At 37.2% G+C, this 21,116-nt stretch overlaps 1 long non-coding RNA gene across 1 annotated transcript in view; it reads left to right on the forward strand.

Annotated features, from left to right (window-relative positions):
* Window positions 1-11,110: 11,110 nt before the first annotated feature.
* Window positions 11,111-21,116, forward strand: part of LOC125755233 (uncharacterized) — a 67,399-nt gene continuing 57,393 nt past the window's right edge. Inside the window, exons 1-3 of the long non-coding RNA XR_007411124.1 lie at window positions 11,111-11,598; window positions 20,067-20,159; window positions 20,529-20,642. This is a non-coding gene — a long non-coding RNA (uncharacterized LOC125755233). The remainder of the gene's footprint in view (window positions 11,599-20,066; window positions 20,160-20,528; window positions 20,643-21,116) is intronic.

Consider the following 21,116-nt stretch of genomic DNA (forward strand, 5'->3'; position numbering starts at 1 on the left):
ATGGAAAGGATTGGTTTAGTAACTTGTCTAAGATCACAGAGTGAACAGAAAGTTAACAGAGACCACGCTGTTCAGGACACTTAGAATGCTTCTTGTGACATTTCCATAGTGAAAAAGTTGTCAAAATTCATTTATCATTTTGGAGGAGAAATGTTTTCAGAACCTCTAGTTTCAGTGTGAATAATAAAGATGAATTCCTGAATATTGGTTAATAAGATCTATTAGTGCAAGGATCCTTTATTTAAATGATATTTAATGCATAGAGTAACTAGAGAATAAATTCTATGTTAAGAACCTAATAAATGCCACGGGTATAATATCGCCAACAGCAGTAACTAAGAGGTCAGCCAGAAGGTAAGCACAACACTAATCACTTATTCCTGGAATTAGGCTGGAGATTTGCTAACAGTTTAAGCTAGGAGAAAAAAAATCCTTCTTCTAGTATTTTTGGACATATTACATTAGCAGAAGTTATCTTACTTCTCAGAATAAGCATCTAATAGAAAAAAAGCTTCCTGTAGTAACCACCAATGAAAATCAAAACAAATCAAAAACATTATGACATTATTTTGGAAAACTTGGATAGCACACTGAGAAGATCACTCCAAGTCAGGGTTTAGTTACCCACAGAAAAGCAATACCTTTCTCTTTTTTTGATACTGAAATATTCCTTTTATATTCATCTCATCTTAAGATTTCAGACATGCTCCTTAACTCTCTTTTTAACACATATAATACATTCCTTATTTTCCAGAAAATAGGATTAGTTTTTCTCTACAAAAATATTATAATCTATGAAAACTTTCCCAATTTCATTAAATAACCCTCAAATACATTTTAAAAAAGATTTTATTTATTTATGAGAGACACAAAGAAAGAGGCAGAGACATAGACAGAAGGAGAAGCAGGCTCTCTGCAGGGAGCCCGATGTAGGACTCGATCCTGGGACTCCAGAACCATGCCCTGAGCTAAAGGCAGACACTCAACCACTAAGCCACCCAGGTGTCACCTTCAAATACATTTTTAAAGTGACTTTTCCCTTCTATCATATGGATAAAATTGTTTGAACACCCTCACATTATTGGAATGCTTTGTTTCCATTTTATAAAAATTTTGAATAAAATTGTGATTAATTTATGTGTAGTAAAATATTTGTACGGATCCCTCATGTTTCCTTAGGATAAGTGTATAGCTATGACATTCTTTTGTCAATAATTTTAAAGCTTTGGGTATATATTAATTATAATAATAAAATTAATACAATAATAAAATAAATAATATATACTTATACTACCCATCATGTATCTCTGAAATTATAAAAATATGTATTTTCTATATGCCTTCTATATCTGTTTATATTGTTAGGGAAAACATTTCAGTAAATGGTAAAGTGGAATTTGATTCTCTCCTTTCTAAAATTTTCAATTTGGGGGGTCCCTGGGGGGCTCAATTGGTTAAGTGTCTGCCTTTGGCTCAGGTCATGATCTTGGGGTTCTGGGATTAAGCCCCACATCAGGCTCCCTGCTCAGTGGAGAGTCTGCTTCTTCCTCTGCCCCTCTCCCTGACCGTGTGCTCTCTCTAACTCTGGCTCACTCTCTCTCAAATAAATAAATAAAATCTTTTTAAAAAATAAAGCAAAATTATCAATCTGGTTAAGTATTTTCAACCTTTGTAATATTTATTTTGTATTATATTTATGCTCCAATATCTTCCTATTAAAATTATATGTATATATACATGGAGATATATTGTGTATTATAATAATTGATGACAGTTTGTATTTGTTTTTTATCTCTACTCTTTTTAAATGTATAGAACTTTAATTTTCCTATAGTCTTTCATTTCCCCTTTATCAGTTTTCCAATGTGTTTATGCTACAAAATGCATTTTTCCTTTTTTATATATTCACCCTTTACATTTAACTCTTTAAGTATACTTGATTTTTATGTAGATGCTTGATAACTTACTTTTCTTACTTTATCCATTATTGAACAACCAAGCAATCACCCTGGAAATACTCATTAGATCTAATACCTCTTCCCTAGTCATTTGAAAGATAACAGTGCAAGTTATAATTTTTTTAGAATTCTTTTCTCCAATAGCAAACAAAAGGAACAAAAATAAGAAGTAAAAGCAGTGAACTCTACACCATGAATGCTGATGTTTCTTCAATGGCACTAGCTGCTACTCATCATCTGTTGTTTCTCTTTTGAGTTGCTACCTTTAAAAAAATACTGTCTATTCTATTGACTATTCCACTTTCCATCTCTTACCTATCACCTTCATTTCTTATGCTCTTTCTCTGGATCAACTTCAATTGCCTTCACTGTTTTCTCCTTTTGCCATTTTCAATCACTTTAAATTTTAACCAATTATAGCTTCTGCCTCTGTGTTCTTTGGAAACCATTATTTCTCACCAAGTCAAGATTTTCTCATATCAAAGTTTGCAAGTATAAATTTGTCCAAAAATGTATGACTATTAAATAATTTAAAAAATATTTCTACCAAGTCCCATTTGGATCAGCTTTTATGATCTTCAGTGTCACAATTTCCTTTGTCAAAACACGGTACCAGTTTAGCTAGTTTTTTTGAAGGGTGAAGGTATCCTCTCTAATCCTTTCCAGATGGCAAAGACATTGTTGAGAACACATCTGTTTTGTCACGTCAACCATCTTCTCCCTCCTTCTCTCTTTCTCCGCTCATCCTCCATCCCCTTCCCCTTCAACCCTCTTTGCCTTCCTTCTTCTGGTGCTACCTAGCTTCTTTTACTGGCTTAGGAAACAGCTAATACAGATGAAGTAAAAGATACAGGATTGATTTTTGAAATTTTTATCATATAAGCAGATAGACTGACAAATATTCTTATTAGAATTTAAGTAAAGTTTAAAATATAACTCAAATAACTTAGTAAAAATGTCTACTGTCCCATATTTTTATATTTATCACCATAAATGCATAAAATATTGTTAATAATAAGTTATGTTACAAAGACTATTTTAAGATAAAAAATATTTTAACTTTAAACGTATATCTTCTTGATTCAATCACTGCTGAACTAACATGAATCAATGTGTTATATGATTAATCTGGATACATTTTCTTTTTGTAAAATAAGTCCAATACATTATCAAATGTGGAAGATGTTAATATCAGCCTATTAGTTGTACATGTTTTCAGGGTAATCATATTATATAACTGGCAGTAATTTTCTATAGATTTGGTCACTTGTTCTGTAGTAAGGTACGTGAGTGTTACTATAAACATTTGAGTGACACCACTATAAAAGAATATATTCCCTTTTTGGACATGTTGCGGGGAAAGCCAAGAAAGAATAAAATAATATAAAAAACAGAGTAATATGGGCAGACACAAAAATCACATATAGATTGCAGTGGAAAAATGTCAACCTGAATGTATTTTAAGAAAAAAATAGACAAAACAGCAGATGATGAAAATTCAGTGGAGATGTTTATTGTGAACCCAGTAGCTTAAAACAACAGGCATTTATTTTCCCACAGTTCTAGAGATAAGCTTCAAATTTAACTAAGTGAAAATTGAGGAGCCTGCAGGGCAGTGCTCCCTCCCCTGGAAGCTCTAGTTGGAGGATCCTTCCTTACCTCTTCCAGATTCCAGTGGCTACAAGCATCCTTGACTTTGGTCACAGTCCTCTCCATAGGTGTCTCACAGTTGACCTCCATCTATATAATGTTCTTCACCTCTTTCATGTGTCTGTCTCATCTACTTCCACCTGTCACTTATGAGATGCTGGAATATTATCCATCCAATCCATCCATGGAAAAGAAGAAAATCTTGCCATTTGTGACAGCATGGGTGAACCTAGAGGACATTATGCTGAATGAAATAAGCCAGATTTAGAATGGCAAATCTTGCATGATTGCACCTATATAGAATGATGTCTTCCAGAGGCTGTATGGTGACAGAAATTGGGGAGTTGTTGGCCAAGGACATTTAGTTATAAGCTCTGGGGATCTGATGTACACTATAGTGACTGCAATCAATAACGCTATATTGTGTATTTGAAAATTGTGAAGAGAGTAGATATTAACAAAACAGAGAAATAGATAGTTCACTAAAGGGAACTATGTGAAGTGATAGATGTGTTAATCAGCTGATAATCATTTCACAATATATACATTGAATCATCACATTGTGAGCCTTAAAAAACACACATTGCATTGTACATCCTAAATATAGACAATTTTTATTTGTTAATCATACTTCAATAAAGATGGAAGAAAAAAAGACACTTAGGATTGCATTTAAGATTCCCCTGATAATCCAAAATAATCTCATCAGAGAAATCTTAATTTAATCACATTTGAAAAATTTTTATCATATAAGGCAATAGTCACAGGTCGCAGGAAATAGGACCTGATATCTTTGAGAGGCACCTGCAGCCCACTACAACTTACAGTTTCCTTTTTTGTTTTCTCAACTTTCTTATGAATTTACTTCTTTCACCCCAACTTCCTGTTTTTTAGATTATTAATAAGGATTGCTAAAATAATTCTATAGAAAATTCTATAGAAAATATATTTAATGTTATATATGATTATATGTCATATATTGTATAACACATGTTACTATGTATAACATATGTTTATACATTCATTTATACAATTGACCCTCGGAACAGCACAGGTTTGAACCAAGTATATCTACTTACATGAAGATTAAAAAAAAAAATACAGTAGAGTACCATAGAGGTATTTTCTCTGCCTTGTGATCTTATTAGTAACATTTCCTCTAGCTTACTTTATGATAAGAATACAGTACATTATACATATTACATACAAAATATGTGTTAATCAACTGTTTATGTTATTGATAAGACTTCTGATCAACAGTAGGGTATTGGTAGTAAATAAGTTTGGGGCAAGTCAGAAGTTATACACAGATTTTCAAATGTGCAGGCACCAGTGCCCCTAACTTGCACATGGTTCAAGAATCAACTGTACTGCACTGGTAATTCAAACATCACAAATTAAAACAATAAAAAAGTAAACTTCTTTGATTATCAGATTGCCAAAGATGAAATATACAGACACTATATGGACGGATGAGTTTCTATGAGGATACCCCAAGTATCAAATGGGAGTTACCCAACTAAGAGTGGTCTAAACAATAAGAACATTTATGATTTCAAACAAAATGAACTCCTGAGATCAGTAACTTCAGAGTTGTCACAAAGGCTCTACTATGATTTCAACTACTCAATTTCTATTTATTTCTGTGATGTCATCTTTAACTGATGAGATTCATGCTTGTGCTTATTCATTGAATTCCAGGCATCAATATAAACAAAATGTCCACCCACATATTATTTGTTACTGGGGAACATCTTTCATAGAGGCCCCCAGAATACTCTCCTAAAAGTCTGAATGGTCAGGATTAGATCACACGCAGGTGTCCTGATTCTAGGAAGTCCAGAAGCCGAGTTTACAGCATATTCAGCCTCCATCATGAGAGCTGAAGCCTACCAAGGAGAGAAATTGTCCTGAGAATCCTCTGTAGGTTGACATGGAGCATACAGACAGAGTGGATTAGGAGTGCCTTCAATATCTAGGCACAATTTGTTAATCAGGAGATGTTTCTGGAATTTAGATATCTCAAATTGAAAATAATGATGCACAACAACAACTTAGTATCTATGGTATAATAAATAATATGAAACTTTAGGTATGAGAAGTAATAAAGAAATGTAAGAGCATTTGTTTAGACGAGATCGGGATCGTTCAGGGTGGTATGGCCGTAGACAAGAGCATGTATATAAAAAAAAACCATATATATATATATATATACCCATCAATGAGAGAAGTAGTAAATATTACATATTTAATGATATAAATATAATGAATGCATTTCCTTAGTATTTTTCTCCAGAAATACAGATTTTTTTATTTATAAGAAAATCTTTAATAATTTTCAGGTAATGGTATTGCAAAAATCATTTCCCAGCAAGATATCCCTTTAAAACCTCTGCAGACAACGAGGAAGGTGGGGATAGGATAGGACTTCTGACAAGACCTCTGTGTCATCTGTTTGCTGCTGAGATGCCATTTGTTCACATTTTCAGCCAATACTACTAGAGCATGTCTGCATCAATAGTAAATAATCTTTGTTCAATGTAATTTGGGAGATTTTCCCAACATGAAATAACTCTTGACTGAGCCATTTTCTACCATCCTTTAGGACCAACGGCTCTCTTCCTGTTTCATGAAATTACTAATCATCACACATCAATGGCTAAATAAAAATTTCCTTCATCTTTAACATAGTACTTCTAAGAATCATTCATTTTTTTTGAAAATACCTTTTTTTTGGGAGCCTTTCCAGTACTGATCTAAACACAAGTAAACTTCTATTGTGTACACTTTTTTTTTAGATAATTTGGTAACATGAATCAAAATATAAAATGAATATATCTTCTGGTCCAGGATTCATTTCCAAGTATTTATTCTAAAGGGATATTTGGCCTAGTGTAAAAAATATGTAGATTGGTGTTTGTATCAGTTGGAATAGATTCTTTGAATAATCTTTCAGTAACAGCAAACATCTTAGTGTCTTAAAAATGACAATTTATTATTTGCTCAGACTCTATGAACATTACCAGTAGATGGGGACTCTGCTTCATACATCCTCACTTCAAGACCCTAATCTCAAATGTTGTTGTCTCTGTGGCAGAGAAAAGTTACTTCTTGAGGAATGTACTTGGCAAGTAAAAGTGCTGGAGCCAGACAGGTGACAGATGGCATTTCCACAACAATTCATGCCATCTACCTCCACCTTCACTACCACCACCACCCCCCACCAGTGGGGTCAGGCAATCACATTTAGATCTATGCTTAGAACGAAGAGAGTCAGAGAAAAGTTGGTGAACAGTATTATTGTAGACTACCACCATTTCATATGTGAGTTTCTTGTTATGTTAAAAATTGACAACTCTCAAAACAGTTATCAATGAGAGTTAGTTAAATAAGTTATTGTATACCCATACATTGGAATATTCTATCACTATTTTAGGTAATTTAAGTCAAAACTTACTAACCTAAAAGATTTCTGGTAAATACTGCTAAGAGAATGAAATACTGTTAGTTTGTATATAATATTTGGCCTCTTTTAATTAAAAACATAAATAGAAATACAAAAGGACATGAAAATAATCATAGAAGGAAGCTCAGATATGATGGTTGATGTCAAGGAGGGTGTAACTGGACAGAGTATTGGTTTCTCTATTCAGCTTTTCTCAATTATTTTTCTATTTTTTCTAAAAATGTATGTATTATTTTGTAAGTAAATAGAATTTAAAAATTATACTTGTAAACAAATACTCCATATAGACTTGAACTTCTCACTGTGACTGAGAATGGCATGTCCTAATTATCATTGTATTTCCAGATGCTCTTTGCTTGAATATGGAAAACTAGTTGATTTTGTATTTTATAATCAGTAATTGATTTGTATTTTGTTATCGGTCAATAAAAATATTCTATTACTACTTTCATGGACTTTTTTGATTTATGGGCATAATAATCTTACTACTCATAATTAATGATGATTGTATTAACTCTAATTTGTTTTATTTTATTTTTTACTTTGATTACTTCTATTAAATTCATTTTAATAGTCATTCCTTTTATTTCTGCGTGCCATCTTATTGGAATAGTGTGAGCTTATGGAATGCAGTAAATAATAGTGAGGATGGGGGAGAGACTGGTGTTGAACTAGCCCTCCCACCAAATATTAGACAGTAACTGTACAAAACACATGGAACAGGTGTTTCCTTCATGGGATAGAGGCTGTACAAGAGCCAAATCCCTGGACACAAAGGGAAACTCTCCTGATAAGTCTTACAATTATCCAGCTCTCTGCCTCAGGACACTTTCCCAAACCTAATGCAATGAGCTGGAGTCTGGGTAAAGCTCAGCATGCTGGAGGGATGAGGAGGCAAAACATGGACATATAAATTCTTACCGTATGTGAGTCCTCCCATATTCTTGCTTGAGGTTTGGGTTGCATAGGGGTAGGGTGAAACACCGGAGTCTTAAAGGAACATGGTGGCTACAAGCTGATAACAGAACAGAAATACTAGCATTCAAACAGTGCTGAGGAATGTCTCTTGCCTTGCCAGAGTGGAAAAGTATCACTGACCCTCATTAATACCAGAGCATCCAGCTCCATCTTGGGAGCAAGGACATCACCCTAGAGTGAGACCTATTCTGGACCCACCCTTGCAAAGGTAAAGATCCAGAGGTAAGCGAGAGGTAGGAAGTGGAATCTTGACCAGCCTAAGGTGCTTGGGGATACCTCAGATTGCCCATAGACCTTCCTTTTCATAGGATAAAGGGAGATCCACACAAGTTCAAGGTAAGCAGTCAGTAACTGCCTACCACAACAAGGACACAACACTCTGCGAGGGAGGATAATGAATTCCAGGGTCTCTACAATGTCACCACAATACCCAGCAAACAGCAGAGTACTATTAGATATCATGCACATGTATGTGTTTGTTTATAATACATATGTCTTCCGGGCAAAGAATAACATAAAAAGCAGTCATGAGATACCCAGATACTGCTTTATTAGGCAAAAATGATAAAACAACTATTACAAATATATCAGGGAATAGAAGATAGAGTCTTAAGGAGTAAATGGGGAATTTCATCAGAGAAATTAACATTTTAGAAAGAATCAGTTGCCAAACTTAAAACTTACAAGTTCTATAACTACAAAGAAAAATCTCTGAATGGACTTAATACCAGACTGGGAAGGGCTGAAGAAATAAATAGTCATGTAACTTCTACAATCTCTGTAGAAATTTCTAAGACTAAAGAAGCAAGAGAAAAAGGATTGAGGGAAAATGAACAGAGCCTCAGAGAAGCATATGGCAGTATCAGGCATTCTAGAGTACATGCCATTGAAGGTCCAGAAGGAGATGGTAGGGAAAGCATTGAAAGATCTAGTGGAATACTGATTCCAGAATATGATGAAAAATGTCTACCTAAAGTTCCAAACACTCAGCAGCTCCAAGCTAGAAAGGATAGAGACACACAAAAAAACCCACCTGGATACTTCTTACTCAAACTGCTGAAAACTAAACAAAGGAGAGAATTTGAAGCCAACAAGAGGGAGGCAGAGGTTCTGCACATAGGGAAATAGTCACATCAGTTGAAGCCTTAAAGTGGCAGGACAAACAGTAACAATAGCAATAGAAACTACCCCCACCCCTAGAGTTCTATGCTCTGTAAAAACATCCTTCAAAATGAGGGTGATAAACCTTCTCAGATAAATGAAAGCTGAGCATTTCTCTGCTGGCAGATGTTTGCTACAGGAAGTGCTTGAGGCGGTCCTTCCAGCTGAAGAAAAATGACACTAGCTGGAAAATTGGGTTTGTAGGGGAAGGAAGAGCAGGATCTAGAGTTGCTGGATGACTTTATCTAGGGACCTGCCACCCAGGAAGGGCAGGGGCAGAAAGGATGCCTGGGGCTCCCCATCCCTGGCTCCATCTGGAGCGTGTCACGAGGAGGCTCCCCAGTGGATCTACACATTCTGAGTTACTTGGCCCAGAGGATTTCTTCATGCTCTTCAGAGCATAGACCCAGAACCCCATGGACAGGAGGGCATGCCTCCACCGGCTGCCAGCTCCGAGACTTTGGGACCTCAATTCTGGTTTCCAGGTTCAAACATTTAAATCACCATCTATTCTTTCAAGATAAGCTCAAAGCTGCTTCTCCCACCTGACTCCACACAATTCTTTTTACTGTAAATACTTAAATTCATAAATTCCTCAAAAAACAGCATAGTGTGCTTCCAGCTAGGAGTTTGTGAAATTGTAGAACAAATCATAGGGCACCTAGCAACACAGAATCTCTGTCCTTCAAGCGTGGGGACTTCTTTAAAACATACCAAGTAGATTATAATTGAAGAATTAAAGAAATGTAGCAAGACGAGTAATAATGGTGGTGAGAACCAAATCTATCTTGTTTCTTATTTCAATAGTAAAGCCACTACTATATATGACGAGGGCTGTTGATTTCAGATAAGTGTTCTTTATTAAGGCTTGGAAATGTGCTTCTCTCTCCAGGTTATTAAGCACCATATTGAGAGTTCCAGCAACATGGTGAACTTAAGCTAAAGCTAGCTAATGTCCCACCCCCAACCCCTGCCAGCACAAACTCATAAAAATTCAGGAGATAGCGTACTATCCAGAGAGATTATTATTAGCATATTACCCAGAGAGGTTATACTGATGTGCCATTCCCACTCAGACATAGAGCAGACAACAGTTTCCATGCCCAAAATCGAGCTCCAGAATTTTTTTTCCCCTGCAAGCCTGTGTCCTTTAAAGGACTTTCCATATCAATAAGTGGAAATCCCTTCTTTGGGGTATTCAAGCCCCAAACTCGAAGTCTTCCTTGACTCCTCTCTTTCTTTGCATCTCACATCCAACCCATCAGCAAATCTTCTCAGCTTTACCTTTACATTTATTAGACCATGTTTACCACCCTGGGCTAACCCACTCCAAACTTTCCTCTGTGCTGTTATGATAGCCTCCTATGGCACCTTGGGGCAAGACTGGAGTGGCCCACAGTAGTAAATATCGGATATTTCTCTTCAGCTCCCGACCCTGCAATGACATTCTGTACCTCTGGAATTAAAAGTCAGAGATTCTGTAATGGTCTATAGGGCCTTCCATGATCTGAACCCATTGCATGTCTGACTGCCTTGGGCTGGATTGAGCCCCACTTCTCCCATCCATCATACTCTCAGTGGGACTGTATTTGGAGATATGGCCTGTAAGAGGTAAGAAAGGTTAAGTAAGATCTTAAGTGTGGGTCTTAAACAATGTGACTGGTGTCCTTATAAGAAGAGGAAGAGACAAGAGAGACCAGAGCTTACTCTATCTCTCTCTCTCTCTCTCTCTGGCGACAGAGGGAGAAGATGGCCATCTGCAAGCCAGGGAGAGAGCTCTCACCAGAAACCAATAGTGAAGACATCTTGATGTTTATCTTCCTGCTTCTGGAACTGTGAGAAAATAATGTTCTGTTGTTTCAGTCCCTAGTCTGTAGTGTTCTGTTACCACCCTAAGATGGTTAGTTCTCTGACCTGATTCCTGTTGAGGTTCCCTGCCCTCACTCAGCTCCATTTGCCCATCTGTGGGGCTCCACTGACCCAGCACACTCCAGCCTCCTGACCCGTACTTGCTGTTCTCTTGTTCTGAAAACTTTCCCTCCACATTTCTCCACGCCCTGAAAGAGTCCTTGGAAATGATCTGTGATCCACCAATATTTTAAAGCTTTTTAAGGGAATGAACTTTCCACATTGTGGTTTTTTTTTTTTTTTTTTTTTTTCCCCGATTCTGGCACAAAGGAGTGAGCAAAAGGAGCTGCTTATTCCACAGTTATCCCAGTGGCTTTGTAGGTGTGAGGCTGCGTCTCATCATCTATCATCTTCACAGCCTGTACCTGACCAGGGGGAAGAGAGGCTGCTGCCTTATACAGAGGCTTTCCAGTTATTTCCTACTCTACCCAGTTGTCAAGGCAAAGGAGCACTCAAGCATTAGCACAAAAGAGGCAAGTCATCCTCCTCCTCCTCATCATCATCATCAAACAAAAAAAATTTTTACATGTGATTTTAAGTTAGTGTGGCTGTGATAGAAGACCCCCAATCCCTCTCCTCTGCTAGTATTGGGATAAATCTGCTATTCTCTCTTACACAGGAGTTTGTGTTTGCTTATCAGGCCAAGAAGGCAGGTGGCGATTTCAAGCTGTTTTGACATGAGACTTGGGCCAATGCCCAGAGCACGGGAGGAAACTCCCAGACTGCACTCTGGAAACTAGAGCTTGGAGCCAGAGGTGACCAGGAGAGGTCAAGCACCTGGGAATGCACATAAATTACGGGGATAGCATTGATTTGCTATGGGGTGAAACAGGGCTTAGATGAACTTCATCTTTACCTGTAGGGGCCGAGTTGACATTTTGATGACAGTGTAAATAGACAAAGTAGACAGGCCTTAACTAAATAAAGAATGAGAGAGGAGATACAGATCTATTCTTTTCCTTAGACTTTATGAAAATACAAAACTCATTATATCTTAATTATGCAGTGAAAGTAAGGTCCACACACGGTTTCCCACTGAGGGCAACGTGAGCATGTAACACACAGGCGGCTCTTAACCCCCTGAATGAGGGCAATTTTCTTCGACAGGTGAAAATATAAAAAGCAGTCCCTTTGGGGAATGCTGGGTAATTCCTGACAGTATCTCCTTCCCAAACAATGAGGATAGAAAGTTACTTGAATTGTAAATGAAATCCAAAGACACCTTTTTATAATCGTTTGAACGTTGATGGTAATGGCATGACTATTTTAGAGAACAGAGAAATCACGTTTCTGAAAATCAAGAAGGAAAAGCACATTTTAATTATTCATAAGTTACATTTATTTATATTGTTAGGCGGCACGCATTTTCTTCCACAAATCTGTTATTTTAAATGTTTTTTGTTATATCAATATTTTCAGCTAAAAATTAAGAAACATTTTTTTTCAAAAAAATATGAGATGATCTTATCCAAAAATATTACCCACATCTGCCTCTCTAAATTACTTCATGTATTTTAATCTTTTATCTGGTGAAACAGAGAAAGATAAGCTAGCAGAGGCTGCATCTTGATGGTGGCAGGTTACGGCTCCCGGGTGCCCAGGGGAGGTTAAAGCACTTGTCTCTTTACCTGGACGGTGCTGAGGTGCGAAGAACGTGGCCTGAGGACTTCTGCTGCTCCGTACGTCCTAGACTTATGACAAGACAGAGATTGCTAGTTGTCTATAAAACCCATTTTTTTCTCTTTCATGGTAACACATCCTGGTGAGTAAGAATGTTTGGAATCACAGAAAGTGAGGGTTTAGGAGTATAAAATTGTAATGGTTTCTATTCAGAAGGCAGTGGCCTGGGGAAGCAGAGGTGTTTATATTTTGATATCATAATAAAACTAGAGGTAATGTTGAATATCTAAGAATGTAGCAGGTGAATTTAAGTAATTTATCTCTCCTCTGTTTCCAAACATATCTTAAGATACACAAAGCAGATATTATGCCCCATTTTAAAATGATTAGATGAAGCAGATCTCTTATTAAAGTGAAGAAAGAGAAAATTTAAGACTTTAAATAAACAACAATCACTTTAAAAAACAACAACAACAAAAAATCAAAGTTGAAGGATTAGCACTATAAATGTCAAGAGGCCAAGGATGAGCTGATGATGGTTATCGCCAGGATGGACATGGTAATGGTAATGATGGTAATGCTGGTGTTCATGCCGGCGCAGTGACATCAGACATTGTAGTAAGAGGTTCCCATTTTAGAGATGAGTAAAGCGAGTCTCTGGCACGTAAACAGCTTGTCAAGCACATGCAGTGATGGACGAGAGCTGGGACTTTCAGTAATGTCAAGTAGGAGAGAGGTTGTGGTGTAGACAGACAGTGTGCATGAGCAAGGATGTGTGTCCCAGTGGAATTTGGTGACTGAAGCAGAAAGAGGTTCTACAAACACAGGGGTCGTTAGATGGTGGATGTGACATAAATCCCAGTGTGACAGTGCGCCGGAGAGAGCCCACCGGTCTGTTCCTGTTGGAGGAAGTTGAGGGAGGTCAAGAAAGTGGACAGTGGGAAAAAAAAAAAAAAAAACAGATTGGTAGAGTTTATGCACAATCATCAGATTTTGTTCTATTGTCTTTCATCCGCATAATGATATTTAAAAAATACTATATCATTAAATCTGTACCATATGCCAGCGCTCTCTCCTACCCTTTCCCATGCAAAGAATGGCAAAGTGGATGAGTCAAATCAATGCCACAAACCAGAGAATTTCATAGCGTAGGGTGATACGGAGGAGCAATTAGGAAGCAGTCTCGTCCACTGTTCTGTCCCCCTGTTCTGTGCCAAGGAGAGGAAGAGAGCTAACAGCAGGCCAATACAGGCCGAATTCCTTCCAAACCAATCTGGAAGACACCATGTTTCAGATAATACGTGCGTTCCAATTCAGATGCTTCAGGTTATACAGCAAATAACAGTTAACTATTATTAAGGGCCTAATTAATTATCTATCTGTAAATCATTGAGGTACCTTGATTTTCTTCTGGAACTCTGATAGTATCTCTGAGACAGAGAGAAGCGGTTGGGGGGGGGGTTAAGTAGCATGTTCTGCATTGGTGAAAAGTCCCTACAAGTAATCTGGTGGTGAAAATGATGGTTTAGGTTAAAAACAGCACCTCGAGCCCCTCGGTGGCAGTGGTAACCCCAGGCCAGAGAGCTGGGCTGGTGGTGCTGGGCTCCCGGCCAGGTGGAGGAAGGAGGAAGCAGGCAGGTGGTTCTCCTGCACCGCGCTGGCTGCTCCAAGCCCTGTCGGGGTGCCTGCAGCTCTCCCGGCCCCACAGGGAGGACACCGTGACAAATGGCACAGAAGCAGACATGGTGTCACAGCCCTGCCACTGCGAGATGGAAGACACGCCAGGGGCCCTTTAAAACATCTCTTCACCAGAATGGGGATGGCATGTGCCATTTTCAAGGTGAGTTTCTCCCACGTTCAGTGCAGAAGGGGCTTTCTGGGGGCAGAGGGAGCAGCTGCTGCCGGGCAGGGGCAGCAGGGAGGACTCAGAATCTTGCACTCCCGGTGCTGAAGCCCAGGTAACCGCTGCCCCTCCCTGCGGGGACCCCTGTCCCACATCCTTCAGGAGAGTGCTTGGCAGCTGGGACAGCCCAGAGGTTGGCTTCCTTGCTGCCAGGACCTCTGCACAGACGCTGCTTTGCTTCCCGTGTGGTCTCCATCCTGCCCGTAGCAGCTGCTAGCTCCAGCCACTCTGGTCTCTCAGTTCTTCCCACCAGCTCTACAGGATTCCACCTGTCACAGGCCCTTTGCTCCTCCTCAAAGCTGGTGTTATCAGGTCATGAAGCCTGAGATTTCCTTTCTGTTCTGGCACCCAGCGCACAGAATTGATCATACTTGTATATTTATCTCATCATTACCATAAGAAGTGCAAAGCATTATGAAAAGTGTCCTCCCTGTGCTTTTCAAGACAATGAGGATCCCGCTTTAAACAATTTCTGTCTTTGAAATCTTAATGATCTTTGTAGAATTCTTTACCAAAAAAAAAAAAAAAAAAGTTTTCTGGATAATCCCATTAGATTCTCAAATAACTCTCTGGCATAGGAAAGTAAAATATTATAATTTCTGTTTCACTAATCAATCAATCAATTAATCAATACCAGCAAAAAGCTGTATTTCACTTCATCTATTGATGAAGTTGAGAGCATCTTTTTCTCCAGCATCTCCTCCTCCTCATGTGAAGGGTCCTTCTCATTCAGCCTCCCATCAACCAGTCTTGAAAACCCAGCGTCGGTCAAAACTTCTTGGTTTCCTTTACAATCCACTTCCAGACTCTGGGTTTTGTTGTCACTCCCTGAACCATAGCCCCTTTGCCCACCCTGAGTCTGTTTCTCTGCCATGTCTCACTGATGCTCTCAAACTGGCTGCCCACGTGCCACACTTTTCACACCATGAGTCCTAACTACGACTAATTGCTCTGAAATACAACTCCGATTATGCCCCTTGGGTCTTCAGTGATTCTTCACTTGCCCCTGAATGTCATATAAATGCTACTGTGATATTCAAGGCCTTTCACCATCTCACCAAACCTGTATTCCTAAACTTTGGTACCAATAACTCACCCACAGATACTGACCCAACAACTAATACTAGGTCATATATTACAGCAGGTACTGGGTCCCAGGCTTTAGAGATACCTCAAGAATACCCAAAATATCATTGCAAAGTAATGTTTTAGCCTGCTAGGGTTGTCATAATAAAATTTCCACAGAACGGATGGCTTAAACACCAGAAATCTGGAGCCCAGAATTCCCAGATCAAGATGTTGGCAGGGTTGGTTTCTCCTGAGGACTCTCTCTTTGGCTTGCAGATGACAGGCAGCCTTCTTGCTCTGTCCTCACACGGTTTTTGTTCTGAGAGTGTGCATCACTGGTGTCTCTTTCTTTTCTAAGGATACTAAGTCTACGGGACGAAGGCCCATGCTTATGACCTCATTTTATTTTATTTTTATTTTTTTCAAGATTTTATTTATTTATTCATGAGAATACACAGAGAGGAGAGAGACAGAGACAGAGACACAGGCAGAGGGAGAAGCAGGCTCCATGCAGGAAGCCCGACATGGGACCCGATCTCGGGTCTCCAGGATCACGCCCTGGGCTGAAGGTGGCGCTAAACCCCTGAGCCACCTGGGCTTCCCTATGACCTCATTTTAACCTTCGTTCTCTTGAAAGGCCTCACCTCTGAACACAGTCACAGTGGGGGTGTCAGGGATTCAACATACAAATTTCTTGGAGACAAAGTTCAGTTCATAACAGATTCTGTTCTTGCACCATTTTACATGAGAGAAATTGAGTTTCTGGAGTTTATGCAACTAGTTCTGTGGAGAGCCAGGATTTTAACACAGGTCTTCCTAATCCCACTTAATATGCCGTAAATGTCAAATATTAATTATTGTGTAAGCATAGGTGCAATATTTGATGAATTGTCTTTGATTATGTTAATCTCCTGGCCTGGTAGCCCAATGCCCCTATTTCACTGCCAACCATCTGAACCCTTCATACCCTGCATGGGCCACTGTAAAGGCTACAAGAGAACTTGATCTTACTCCTCAGGCGCAAAACAAAGATGCTGACCAAAGATGCTGACCTTTGGTTACTATCTTTTTTGTAGTTTAATAACTCTCATGGAGACTTACTGAGATTTTTATTCGTTTTTCCCTACTGACCTATGATTTGTATTTGTTGTTTTGTATCTAAGAAACTGTTTTCAAGCCAAATTCATAAATATTTCTTGTATGTTTTCTTCTAGAAGTTTTATAGTTTTAGATTTTTTACATTTAGATATATTACCCATTTTTTTCTTTTATTGAGATATAATTGACACAAAACATTACATTAATTCCAGGTTACAACACGATGATTCAGTATTTGTATATATTGTAAAGTGATCACTACAACAAGTCTAGTTAACATATGTTACCATGCAAAGTTACAGAATTATTTTTTTTTGCAATGACAACTTTTAAGATTTACTCTTAGCAACTTAAAAATATGCAGTATAGCATCAACTATAATTGCTGTTCTACACATTACATCCACATCACTTATTTACTATATAACTGGAAGTTTGTATCCTTTTTTTTTTTTTTTTTTTTAATTTGTATCTTTTGACTTCTTTCATTCCTTTCACCTACCCAAAACTCACTAATCCCTGTTTCTGGCAACCACCTAATTGTTCTCTGTATCTATGAGCTTCTTCCTTGTTGTGCTTTGTTTTGAGTTTTTATTTTTTCTACTTTTTATTTTTTTAATATTTTATTTATTTATTTGACAGAGAAAGAGGGAGAGCACAAGCAGGGGATATGGGAGCAGGAGCCTGAGAAGAAGAATTAGGCTCCCACTAAGCAGGAAGCCCAACGAGGGGCTGATCCCAGGATGCTGGGATCAAGACGTGAGCCAAAGGCAGATATTTAACTGACTGAGCCACCCAGTGCCCCTTGGGTTTTTAAAGGCCACATATAAGATATAAATATCATGCAGTATTTGTCTCTTTATCCAACTTATTTCAGTTAGCATAATGCCCCCAAGATCTAACCATATTTCCATGTTGCCACGAATGACAAGATTTTATTCTTTATTACAGCTGAATAATAATATATGGTGTGCATGTGTAGATAGATAGATATACACAAAACACACACACAAAAATTGTTTTGTATATATATATATTTATCTGTCAATATGCATGTAGGTTTTGTCATATCTAAGCTAATTATAAATGATTTTCAATGAATAGGCAGGTGCACGTATCTTTTCAAGTTACTGTTTTCAATTTCTTTGGATCAATAGTCAGAAGTAAAATTGCTGGATCATATGGTCCTTCCATTTTCTTAAATTTTTTGAGAAACCTCCATTCTGTTTTCGATACTGGCTGTATCACTTTTCATTCCCAGGAATAGTACACAGGGATTCCCTATCTTCACCAACACTTATCTCTTGTCCTTTTGCTAATAGCCATTCTAACAGGTGTGCAGTGATATCTCACTGTGGTTTTGATTTGTATTTCCCTAAAAATTAGTGATGTTGAGCCTCCCTTAATGTACCTGATGGCCATCTGTGTGTCTCCTTTGGAAAAATATCCATTCAGATTCTCTGTCCATTTTAAAATTGGATTGTTGATTTTGTTTTTTTTTTATATTTTTATTTATTTATTCATGAGAGACACAAGGAGAGGGAGAGAAGCAGAGACACAGGCAGAGGGACAAACAGGCTTCATGCAAGGAGCCCAATATGGGACTCGATCCCAGGACTCTAGGATCACCCCCTGGGCCAAAGGCAGGCACTAAACCACTGAGCCCCCTAGGGATCCCGATTTGGGGGTTCTTAATCATTTTTGTTTTTTGTTTTTCCTGTTGTGTTGTATGACATTTTAAAATACATTTTGGAAATTAACCCCTTTATCAGATATATGATTTGCAAGTATTTCCTACAATTCAGTAGGTTGCCTTTTCATTTTCTTTATAATTTCCTTTCCTGTACAGAAGCTTTATATTTTAATATAGTTCCACTTGTTGATTTTTGTATTTGTTGCCCTTGCTTTTGTTGTCAAATCCAAATAATCATCACCAAGATTGATGTCAAGGACCTTACTGCCTATGTTTTTTTCTATGATTGTTTTTGTAAGTTTAGGTTTTACATTCAAGTATTTAATCCATTTTGAGTTGATTTTTATATATCGCATAAGAGTGTGGTCTGGTTTTATTCTTTTGCATGTAGTTATCCAGTTTTCCCAGTGTCATTTATTGAAAAGACTATTGTTTCCTCATTGTATATTCTTGGCTCCTTTGTCATAAATTAATTTACCATATATGCATGGGTTTATTTCTGGGCTGTCTATTCTATTCCATTGATCTATGTGTCTGTTTTTATTCCGATACCATACTGCTTTGGGTTCGATAGCTTTGCAATATAGTTTGAAATCAGAGAATGTGATGTCTCCAACTTTGCTTTTTTTTCAAGATTGCCTTTTGGCTGTTCAAGATCTTTTGTGGTCCCATACAAATTTTAGGATTCTTTTTTTCTATTTCTGTAAAACCCCGTTACATTTTGATAGGGATTGCATTGAATCTACAGTTTGTTTTGGATAATGTGGACATTTTAAGAATATTCTTCTGATTCGTGATCATAGAATATCTTTAATTTATTTGTGTCTTCAATTTCTTTCACGAATGTCTTATGGTTTTTAGTGTACAGGTTTTTTTACCTCCTTGCTTAAATTTATTCCTAGGTGTTTTGTTCTTTCTGATGCAATTACAAGTGGGATTATTTTATTCCCTTCTTTCTTACAGTTTCTTAGTAGGTTATAAAAATGCAATAGATTTCTGTATATTGATTTTTGTAACCTGCAACTTTACTGAATTCATTTATTAGTTCTATCAAGTTTTTTGCGTGTAATCTTTAAGGTTTTCTATATATAATATGATGTTATCTGTAAGTAGTGACAATTTGAATTCTTTTTATTTCTTTTTCTTGCCAAATGCTCTGGCTATAACTCCCAATATTTTATTGAATAAAAGTGGTGAGAGTGGACATCCTTGTCTTGTTCCTGAACTTAGAAGAAAAGTTTTTCCTTTTCCACCATTGAGTATGATGTGAGTTATGGGCTTGTCATACATGGTCTTTATTATTTTGAAGTACGTTCCCTCTATATCCACTTTATTAAGAGTGTTTATCATAAATGGATGTTGAATTTGTCAAATGCTTTTTCTACATATGATTCTTTTTAATTTAATTAATATTTGTGCTATAAGAGATGAGTAGAGGACATTTTTGCATATGGATGTCAAATTGTCCCCAAACCAACTGTTTAAAGACTGTAATTTCTCTACTGGGCTTCTTTTATACTTCTTTTTTTTAAAAAGATTTTATTCATTTATTTGAGACAGAGAGAGCACACAAGTTGGGGAAGGGAGAAGCAGACTCTCCACTGAGCAGGAAGCCTGACACAGACTCAATCCCAGGATCCTGAGATCATGACCTGAGGTGAAAGCAGCACTTAACCAACTGAGCCACCAAGGCACTCCTTCCTTTAACTTCTGCTAAAATTTATTAACCATATATTTAAGACTATATCTGTATTTTTGAATGTTTTATTGATATATATATATACATATATATATATACCCTTTCTCCAATATCACACTGTTTTTATTATTGTAGATTTATAGTTCATCTTGATATCAATATAAGTTTGCCAAATTTGTTCCTTTTCAAAATAATTTTGTTCTTCTATATTTTATATAATATTATAATATATTTCTATCTTCTATTTTGTATTTGTTCCTCTATTTTTACATACATTTAAAAATACATTTTGTTTTTTAAGATTTTATTTATTTATTCATGACACAGAGAGAGAAACAGAGGGAGAAGCAGGCTCCCTGCAGGGAGCACAATGCAGGACTCTATCCCATATCCCCGGAATCTCGATCTGAGCTGAAGGCAGACACTCAACCACTCAACCAGGTGAGGTGAGGTACCCAGATGCCCCAATATTTTGTTTACTTATACAAAATTTCTCATTTTAATTTAAATTCTATAGATCAATTTGGGAATGAATCCTATCTTAACAATATTGTCTTTTAATCCATAGATATTGCACATCTATGTATTTAAGCCTTTGAATTATCTCAATAATTTTATAATGCTTGTAACATATGGACTGTATGTCTATATGCATTTAATTAGACTTTTGCCCAAGTGCTTAATAATTTTTGGTGCTATTATAAATGATGCCTTAAATTTTAGTTTCCAATTGTTCATTGCTAATATACAGAAAGGCAAGTGATTTTGTATATTGACCTTGTATCCCATGACTTTGCTAAACTAAATCATATATTTTAGTAGCTTTTCTCAGTGATTCTTTGTGATTTTTTTCTTACATAGACTGAAAATAAGGACAATTTTATTTCTTGTTATATATCTTTATTCTGATTTTCT

Source organism: Canis lupus, chromosome 1, assembly GCF_003254725.2.
Source record: "Canis lupus dingo isolate Sandy chromosome 1, ASM325472v2, whole genome shotgun sequence".
Classification (NCBI taxonomy): Eukaryota; Metazoa; Chordata; class Mammalia; order Carnivora; family Canidae; genus Canis; species Canis lupus.